The 9,394-nt window shown below is 46.1% G+C and overlaps 1 long non-coding RNA gene across 4 annotated transcripts; it reads left to right on the top strand.

Moving 5' to 3' along the window:
• Positions 1–6,511, top strand: LOC113264349 (uncharacterized). Of its 4 annotated transcripts, none has more exons than XR_008956608.1 (4): positions 1–1,837; positions 4,369–5,119; positions 5,599–5,824; positions 6,344–6,511. It is a non-coding gene; the product is annotated as an uncharacterized LOC113264349 (long non-coding RNA). The 4 variants fall into 4 exon arrangements; XR_008956610.1 differs by having other exon boundaries at positions 595–818; positions 1,194–1,837; positions 4,369–5,824; XR_008956609.1 differs by having other exon boundaries at positions 610–1,837; positions 4,369–5,824; positions 6,352–6,511.
• Positions 6,512–9,394: the final 2,883 nt, after the last annotated feature.

Raw genomic sequence — 9,394 nt, 5'->3', positions numbered from 1 at the left:
CCTTTTTATCAAATTAAATCTCATAGAGAAAGAAGTTCATTATATAAAAAAACATGGAGGTGGAACTTCTCTGGGTGAAGAGGGCCAAGGATTTGAGCCCTGCCCACTGTGGACCCATCTGGATAGTCACCAGAGCCCTTAGAGGCCCTTCTGTGCATCTCCAAGCGTCCCTTGAACGTGGTTTGCAAATGTACGGGGCGGTGAAAAGAACTCAGGCTCCAAGTGGGGAAATGGTGCGCGTTCCTGCTTGGCTGTTAACTACCTGAGTGACCTGGCGCAAGGGAGACAATCCACTCACTCTGTCAGCTTCATGCCCACACCCACCGGAACCGGAGACCAAGCCGTGCCGGTGCCTGCACCTCCAGGGGAGAATTACGCAGGTGTCCCCTCCCCCTCATCTACTCAGAATGTCCTTTCTCAGCAGCTTCCTGCATACTGTGGTTGGGCTGTTTATCTGGGTGGCCATGTACCTCCGATATCAGCAGAGAAGACTGCTGCCCCCAACTCCATCATCCTCTTCAGTGGAATCTCCCTCTTGTCTGGGCGACAATGTGCTACTTGAGAACACTTCTTCCCAGACTCCCTTGCATCTAGGGGTGGCCACATGACTCTACGGCTGAGTCATCGGCAGAAGTCAGCCGGCGTGGCTTTCAGCAATTCAGCTGCTTTCCTGATTAAAAAAAGAAAAGATAGATAATGTGGCCACGCGCCTTCTGCTCTCTCCTCTTCCTTTCTGCCGGAAACGTGGGTGTGACGTCTGCAGGCGGAACAGCCACCTCGCACCGTGAGGCAGAAGGACGGGCTGGTAGAGGTGGGAGGTAGGCACTCAGGCGACACTGGGGACAGCATTTTACCGAACTCCAAGAACTGGGCCAATGCGGCAGCAGTGTCTTTCTCAGTGAGCGCGGCCCTCCTTGGAGAGCTGGACAGGGGTGGGGTCTTGGAGCCATTGACACCCATCCTGCTGTGACGGTGAGAAGGGGGGATCCAAAGAGGTCGGTCTCAGCAGCGGCCTATGAAGGGCTAATGCGCCAGTGATCTTGCCTGTCTTACCCACCTCCTTGTAATAATATTATCCTAATAATCTTTCTCCCATGACCTTGCCTCTGTCTCCCAAACTATTTCTATAGTCTCGATATTTGGCTGTAGCTTTGAGAAAATTTTCTTACTACTATTCTTTGTTTATTTCGCAGTTCTCTGACGATATTCTTCTGGTAGCTTTTTGTCATCTGTCATTCTGTTTTCTCTATTCCTTGTGTGTCATCATTATTTCCGTCATATGCTCACTCCCTGAAATCTGATCCACCCTTCAAGGTCTGTCTCACACGCTTTTACGAAAGCAGCCTGGATGGAGACGTTTCCCTTCTCTGGAACCCCACGGCACTTAGTTTCCGTGGTTTCTGTAATCACCAGCAAACTGGCACGTGCTTGATTAGACCTATCCCTTTTATTACCCTTTGGGTTCCTTAAGGCAGGGATTGTCTTGTACTTGGCCCTGCCCTTGGCACGTTCTACTTGCTTGATAAATATTCATTGAATTCAAGTGGAAATTCCAACTTGGGACGAGAAGACAGACACACTAAGCAGGATACATTTAAATAAAGGGGAGATCATTTTCCTTGAGAAATGCCTCCTCTACAGGCCTTTGCCACACAGATATAAGACTGGGAAGAAAAAAAAAAAGGCTGGGCTGAAAACCACGTGCTCAGAGAACTCTTCCTCAGGAGAAAGACGAGCTACAAAAGAAATCACTATCACCTCTCATCACCTGTAATAGGGAAATTCTGAATAACTCTTTCCTGGAGGCCCACTGAGTCAGAGGTTCACACCGGGTTAGGTAAGTAGTGGGTGTGATCAGGGAAGAAGTGATGAATGCTCTTTCGGCTTGAGCACCCAGCATCAGCTATCTATATGGCAGCGATGCAGGTTTCCATAGGTAGAGTCCTTGCTGTGGTTCCGAGTGCTTTCACACACGTGCCCAAACAGGACAGAGCAAGGGTAGCTGCCTAGAAAAGGCACTTGATGGAGCAGGTTCAAAGGATCCCGCAATTGTTGCCCCAGAAGAAGAGCCTTCTTCAGGGTGGGAACATGGCAGGAAAGGAAAAGCAGAACTTCCCTGTCTTGGCAGTTTTAGCACTGACATGTCTAGCAACCAATTAGATGCAAGAATCAGAAGCTCAGGAGAGAGGGAGTGGATTTTGGAGTCACTGGCATGTCCGGGGGGATTAAAACCTTGACGGTGGCAAGCTCACCCTGGGAGGGTATGGAGGAAGGGGAGGATGGAGTCCCAACACTTAGGTGGTGAGTAGAGGACAAGACCCCTGAGAAGGCCAGTCAGAGAGGTTAAGACGAGGTAGGAGAGGAAGTTATTGTGGAAATCAAGAGTTGAGACTTCTGAGAGGAGAGTCAGAGAGAATGAATCAGCATCAATGAATGCAACAGAGTTTCTGGGAAAGGAAGGATCACAGAGTACCCATTGGATTTGGAGGGGGGCACAGGGAGGGGAGGGGATGCATGGGTTGGAAGTGGAGACAGAAGGTGGATTTCCCAGGTTCCGGAAAGGAAGAAGAAGCAAGGAGAATGTGGTAGACACAGAGGTAGGGTGACAGTCACCAGCTGCGAGCTCCTGCAGGGCAGCCCCTTTTTCTGGGCAGCCCCACATATTGACTGAGCAGGGTTGGGGTTGGAAAGGCCTGGCTGGTTCAGCCCAATTTGGTTTGCTCCGGGGGGCTTGCCATAGCTATCTGAGACTCTGCGGGCCTCCTTGGGCCCTGCCCTGACTGCTTCCAATCCTGATTGTCACAGAGGTTGATTCCTAAGCAACATCTTGCATCCCAAATTCCATCTGGGAGTCTGCCTCCAGAGAACCCAATCTCTGACAGAGGGGTGGAAACAAGGCTTTTGAAGAGTTTATTGGGAACGAGAAAAGAACGGTCTCTAAATTTTTTCTTCTTGTTTGTTTTAAGAGTAGGAAGGAGAGGAAGGAACCTGAGAGGGAGTGCTTGAAGATACTGGAGGGGGGCAGGATGGTTAACAGGTGAGGCCTGGAGAGAAGATCGAGGATGGACATTAAGGCCAGGAAGAGTGATTGGCCTGGAACAAGAGGGGTATTCTGCCCACTCTCTGAGATTGAGCCGGAGGCATATTGACCAGGTGAATTTAGATTGTTTTCGGGGGTAGTCGAGGCAGTGAGGAACATTCTGCTCAGTTACTTCAAAGATCAATTGCTAGCGAGATGAAAGGAGGAATCCTTGAGGTTAAGGTAGATAAGATGCTTTCACCCACAGTGAGGATTTGGGGGAAGCAGGGCAAGTTTTAGCCGAGCTGTATACAGAGGAGAAACTTTGGGCAAAACCCATAAAACAAGAGAATGGGATCTGGGATGGAGAAAAGAAAGACCCACTTCTTCCTTCTTCTGTTCACTCTGACTAGATGGGTTTGGGTAGATTCTGGAATCTAATGGATTTTCTATCCTTAAAACTCTGTGCCATCCTCATATTTGCTAAACATATTCTTTATATAACACACAAGACGTAATATAAGTACTGAGCAGGGCAGGACTGAGGTGAGAACACCCCAGCACCTTGGAATTCTGTCATTTAACCAGTTCCAGATTCTCCTAACTGTATAGTTACCAATTCCAGATTTCTCCATTTATTCCAGAAGGATATAATTTGAGATGTCATGAAATGCCTTAATCACACGCAGACCCTTGGTCTACTATAGTGCCCCTTTCTATCAGTCTTAACCCTGACAAGACAACAAGAATGAGGACAGTCTGACATGACCTGCCTTTGCTGAGTCCCATGAGCTCCTGGGGGCCACACTGACTTCTCCTAAGGCCTTACAAGATACCTTTTTGTATGTCATTTGAGGATTTTTGCCTATGGTCATTGTCAAGGCCACCAATTTGTAATTTTCAACATTCACCTTTTGTCCATCTTTGGAAGTCAAAGCTACCTCTGGCCTTTTTTTTTTTTTTTTTTAAGATTTTATTTATTTATTTAACAGAGATAGAGACAGCCAGCGAGAGAGGGAACACAATCAGGGGAGTGGGAGAGGAAGAAGCAGGCTCCCAGTGGAGGAGCCTGATGTGGGGCTCAAACACCCAGAACGCCGGGATCACGCCCTGAGCCGAAGGCAGACACTTAACCGCTGTGCCACCCAGGCGCCCCTACCTCTGGCCTTCTAACACCTGTCTGCCTTTTCATAATTCCTCAACGATCATTGATGGTGACTTGGTGATACTGAGTGTACAAGTGATACTTTGTTTTTTTTTTTTTTGGTACTCTGACATGTAATCCTTTCATAGTAGGAAGTGTGAACACATTTAGTGCTGCTACAGTTTCTCTTATCTTCTTTTCTTAGGCGTTGGTTTCTGATCCCTGCTTACCAGGAGTCATCCCACCCTTCCTGCTCAAAGGCCATGCTTCTTATTGAGAAGCTGGAAGCACTCAAAGGATTCTGCTCTCCATGTCTCATCTGGGAACACTGCACGAGTGGCCACGAGTGAGGGATGTATATCCCTCTGTCCTTTTCCCATTTGTCATGATCCGTTGCACGTCATCTGAGACCAAACTTCCTTATCTTTCCCTGTAGGGATCCAGATACTACCAAGCTCAATGCCCTGGCATTCCTTATGCTGCGACTGATATATTCTCATGGGGAAATGGTGACGGGGTTAAAAGGAAGGGGAATAGCTCTAAAAGGACCCATTCACACATTCTCCAACTGCAAAGGCCCTGCTCAAGCGGGGTACTTGCGTGTTTCCAATTTATTTGGCCACCAGATGGCATAACTGAATGCGTTTAAGAAAGAAAAAAAAAGAGGAAGTAGGCTATTCCAGACAGCAACAGCAAAGTCACTAGTTACAGGTACCCCTGCTTTTTGCAAGTTTTGAGTATGCCATTTCACGTTTACAAAGGACCTAAATGAAAGAAATCTGAAGAGGATTTTTGCTTCTATGGGAAAAAAGTGAAAAGTGAAAGTAGCAGTCAGCACTGATTTCCCGTGAGCCCTTACGGAAGCAGCAGGCCCCACGAGCAGGGGGAGTGGCGTCACCAAGCGCCTTCCAAGGGAATTACACTCAGCGTTTCAGCATCTCCCCACGGAACTGTCTGTGAGCATCTGTGCTTTATCTGGATTTATTCTGTGCATCCGTTAGCACGATGTGTCCTAAAGTATCAGAAAAGCCTAAGAGAGGTTATTTTTTGGGTCTTGGGATGCTAAATTTTTTTCCATATAAATTAATGTTAACTGTTTCTTCACTTTATGCCATTTTTGGCTTCCAAAAGTTTTCATAGCAAGGCTCTATTTTTGGAGAGGGAGGGAAACCTGTAATCAATGCTGAAAATGCCCACAAGAAAGCATATTTCACGTGTCCTTTCTAAGTGTCAGTTGATATTTTGATGTGCTTTTCTTGCCATCAAGGTACAGATAAATTCCTTTCTTAACCTTAAAATGACAGATATGGGCCTCCTGACCCTGTTTAGTCTAGATTTTCCTTCCCTGCCTTGTGTATAGAAAGCCACCTGGGAGTAAGAACTGGAAGCGGGCTTATCTTTATCTGCATCTAACATGTACTTCTCCTGGCTTTAGACTGCTCGCCAGTGAGCCATTGAATACCAGAGTAGAAGAAGAGGTCAGTGAGGAATTATTGCTAATATTAGCATTATTGGACTAAAATGCGTATCCCATTTTGTGAAGAGAAGTGCTGACTGTCCTGTGGTGTCTGAAGATGAGTACAGTTGGCCCCTGCATATTAGCCTGTCTCTTTTGGTTACATCCATATTGGATTTGGCACATGTGGGATCTCGAGTCCAAGGTAAGGAGTGCCGCAGAGTCCGCCACAGGTCTCTGGGGCTGAGAAGGTGGAAGTAGGAGGCACAGGGCAAGAGGGAACTGAGAAAAGTAAAGACATTCAGTGCTGGCTTTTGTGTTTCTATACATTTTTGACCCTGGGGAATTTTGTTTTATTTTATTATTATTATTTTTGAAGATTTTATTTCTTTATTTGACAGCGAGAGACAGTGAGAGAGGGAACACAAGCAAGGGGAGTGTGAGAGGGAGAAGCAGACTCCCCGCTGAGCAGGGAGCCCAATCCGGGGCTTGATCCCAGGACGCTGGGATCATGACCTGAGCCGAAGGCAGATGCTTAACGACTGAGCCACCCAGGCGCCCTGACCCTGGGGAATTTTAAAGGACTATTTCTAATATTTATCTTAGATGGACGGATTCATTCTCTCATTTAATAAAAATGCCAGGCATAGTGTAGAAGTTGAGGTTAAATAGTAAATAAGGCAGAGTTCTAGGCTTCAAGGCACTTTCTAATTTTGGTCTTTAGTCCCACAGGGAGATGGAGATCCCCGCAGAGGTTCTTGCCTGAGGCCCCAGGAAACCCCCAACGTCCAGATGCGTGGATAGAGACAGAGCTCCCAGGAAATTTTGAAAACAAAATTCCTTTAAAAACTTTGTTGATTGTGAGGAATAAATTAAAATGGAAAATCTTCCTGGCTCATTTAAAAAAAATTTTTTTTTTTAAGATTTTACGTTTAAGTTATCTCTATAGCCAACAAGGGGCTTGAGCTCATGACCCGGAGGAGATCAAGTGTCTCAGGCACCCCTCACTCATTTCTTATATAAGGGAAGGTACCGAGGGTTTGCTGAAGAAAGAAGGAGAAAGCAACATAATGGGAACCATGTTGCAAAAGTATAAATTGCTCCCTGATCATTACCAGGATCTTGGTGACCTGATAAAATGAATGGTGTCTAAAGCAGAGCAATGTACCCTTGTTTTAAGCCTGAAATTTCAACCACAGAGAAAGAGAGATGCATACCACAAGGCGGTGCAGGGGTGGATTGGAGAAGTCAAGACTGGTATCAGGAAAAATAGTTGGAGGCTATTGACACTGTCTCAGTGAGAGCTGATGAATTAAGACAGCCACCAAAGGGCAGGCGGGGACAGAAGGGGGACAGATTTCAGGGGAGGAAGGACAGATATAAGGCCAAGGGAGAGGAAGAATGACTGAAGAGAACATCACTGCCAGTGGCCTGACCCCAAGACCTGTGTTCTTTTCTGAGATGTCATGTTGCCCTGTCATAGGACGGGGACCGCACTTTAGTCCAACTCTTTGATTTTATAGCAAAAGAAGGAAATTAAAAACCAGGAAATGGAATCCATCGTCTATGGCTGAACTGCAAGACGATGGAAGAGCATGTGCAGAAGCCAAGTCTCTTCCCAGATCCAACCTTTTCCCACGGGTTCACATCAGAACTTGCATGCTAGAACTATCTGAGGGGCCTTTCCAAACACACGCAATGATATATGATTGTAGCCATCCTAACGGGTGTGCAGTGGCATAAAGCCTTTCCAGAACATAGGTTTACTAAAGATTTTGGTCTCCCCTACCCACACTTTGCAAAAAGTCCTAAGTTCCTTAATCACAATGCTTTCATCCAAAGAGAATATTAGAATGGTTACAGAAGGAATACTCTATTGTCCTTTTAACAATCTTTACCAACTAAAAAGGTAAAAATTAAATTTTATTTTGATTTTTTCATTATTGGTGAAGTCGAATTTTTTACTATGATTTTTTAAAAAAGATTTTATTTATTTATTTGACAGAGAGAGAGAGAGAGAGAGCCATCGAGAGAGGGAACACAAGCAGGGAGAGTGGGAGAAGAAGAAGCAGGCTCCCAGCGGAGCAGAGAGCCCGATGTGGGCCTTGATCCCAAGACACTGAGATCATGCCCTGAGCCGAAGGCAGACGCTTAATGACTAAGCCACCCAGGCGCCCCTTTTACTGTGATTTTTAATTAGTTATGGCTTCTCTGCTCTGAACTGTTTGTGTCTGAATTTCTCACACAGTACAATAAAAAATAAAAACAGCTATTGAGTGCTTTCTATGTGCTAGTTACTGGTCTAAGAGCTTCACATGTAGTAAGTCAGTTAGTCCTGACCCACCAGGAGGCAGATGCAATGATTAGTCTCAGTTTAGGGAGGACCCAGAAACACGAAAAAGTCAAGTATCTTGCCCTAGGTCACACCCAGAAAGTCTGGATTGAAAGCCTGTGCAAATTACAAAATGGCCAATAGTTCCCTAATTTATTTGTTTGCCTTTTTTCCCTATTAACTATAATCATTAAATTTTTATGATTAAGTCTATCCGTCTACTCCTTTCTTTTGTTGGCCTTTTTTTTCAGTTAGCTTAGAACATCCTCTTCTTTTCAGATATTAGAAAATATTTGGATTTTTTTTAGTGTCAAATGATATTTTTGTTTCTGTTGTTTTATAATGGCACCTCTCTGCTGGGTTTTATTTCATAATTGCTTGTGTTTTTTAATGAACATTATATGTTCAGTCAGCTCTTGAGGACACTGAAGTCTCTTTCTCCTTCCGGTTGCTCTTTTCACCTCACTTGGTAGACTGTTGGTGCTGCCGGCTGCCTTTCTCAGCGTGGGTTTTTGTGTAGTTTGGAACTCAGCCTCCAGGTTCATTTCCTGTTTTCTTCTCTGTCTCCCTTCTCTATTCCTCAATCCTTCTTGTCCGGTGACTGAGTGGTTGCCCTCCCTGGGGCGCTGGGGCCTGTCCAGAGTGACGTCTTACAGGCAGCTAGGGCTCCTGCCCTGGTATGACCCTGGGCATGACTCAGGGCAAGAGGAGGCTGCCTTGGGTCTCGTGCAGACCCATCTGGGTATCCAGCGACCTCCCAATCCATCTAGTTTCTTGAAGAGGGTGGGGAGAGGCCAGTCACGGTTCCCGGAATTTTCATCAGTGAACGTGGACTCTGGTCCCCCACGTCAAGTGGGCGATTGAATTCTTCCTCATCGCTTGACAGTCCTTAATTCCTAGCTGCCCTTGACTTTTCCTAGACTCAGAGCCCAACAGGCCACAGCTTCAGCCCTATTCATTTTTTGCATTTATATTCGATCTCTGAGAATATCTATGGGGATATTCTTATTGAACATGGATTTTTTATTTTCTCCAATATTTTATCCATCATTGCTCTACGACGGAAGCCTCTGGGCTTTCTGTTCTGTTTCACTCGCGTGTCCTGTCTTTTATACAAGCCTTAATTGTAGGTTTATGCTGCATGGTAGGGGGCTACTCTAACAAGTTCCTCCAAGTGTATTCTGCTAACTTTCTCAAGGCTGGATCAGGTAGGAGGCTCTATAGCAGTCACCTGAGATGGGGGTGAGGGAGGTGGTGCTGTCCCCCACCCAACTCGAGGATGCATGAAAGGAGCCCTGGGATGGCAGCTTTAGGACAGGAGGAAGGGTTCTGCTTGGGGTTCCATGCCAACATTTTATTAGGGGTCTCCAGCTAGGCTGGATCCAGCGGCAGGAGTCTATGAGAGCAAACACTGGAAGCTGGAGATGGTCCCTGGATGGTCAA

The sequence above is a fragment of the Ursus arctos genome, unplaced genomic scaffold, assembly GCF_023065955.2.
Source record: "Ursus arctos isolate Adak ecotype North America unplaced genomic scaffold, UrsArc2.0 scaffold_31, whole genome shotgun sequence".
NCBI classification, from domain to species: domain Eukaryota; kingdom Metazoa; phylum Chordata; class Mammalia; order Carnivora; family Ursidae; genus Ursus; species Ursus arctos.
This window is presented reverse-complemented; position numbering and strand designations above follow the sequence as displayed.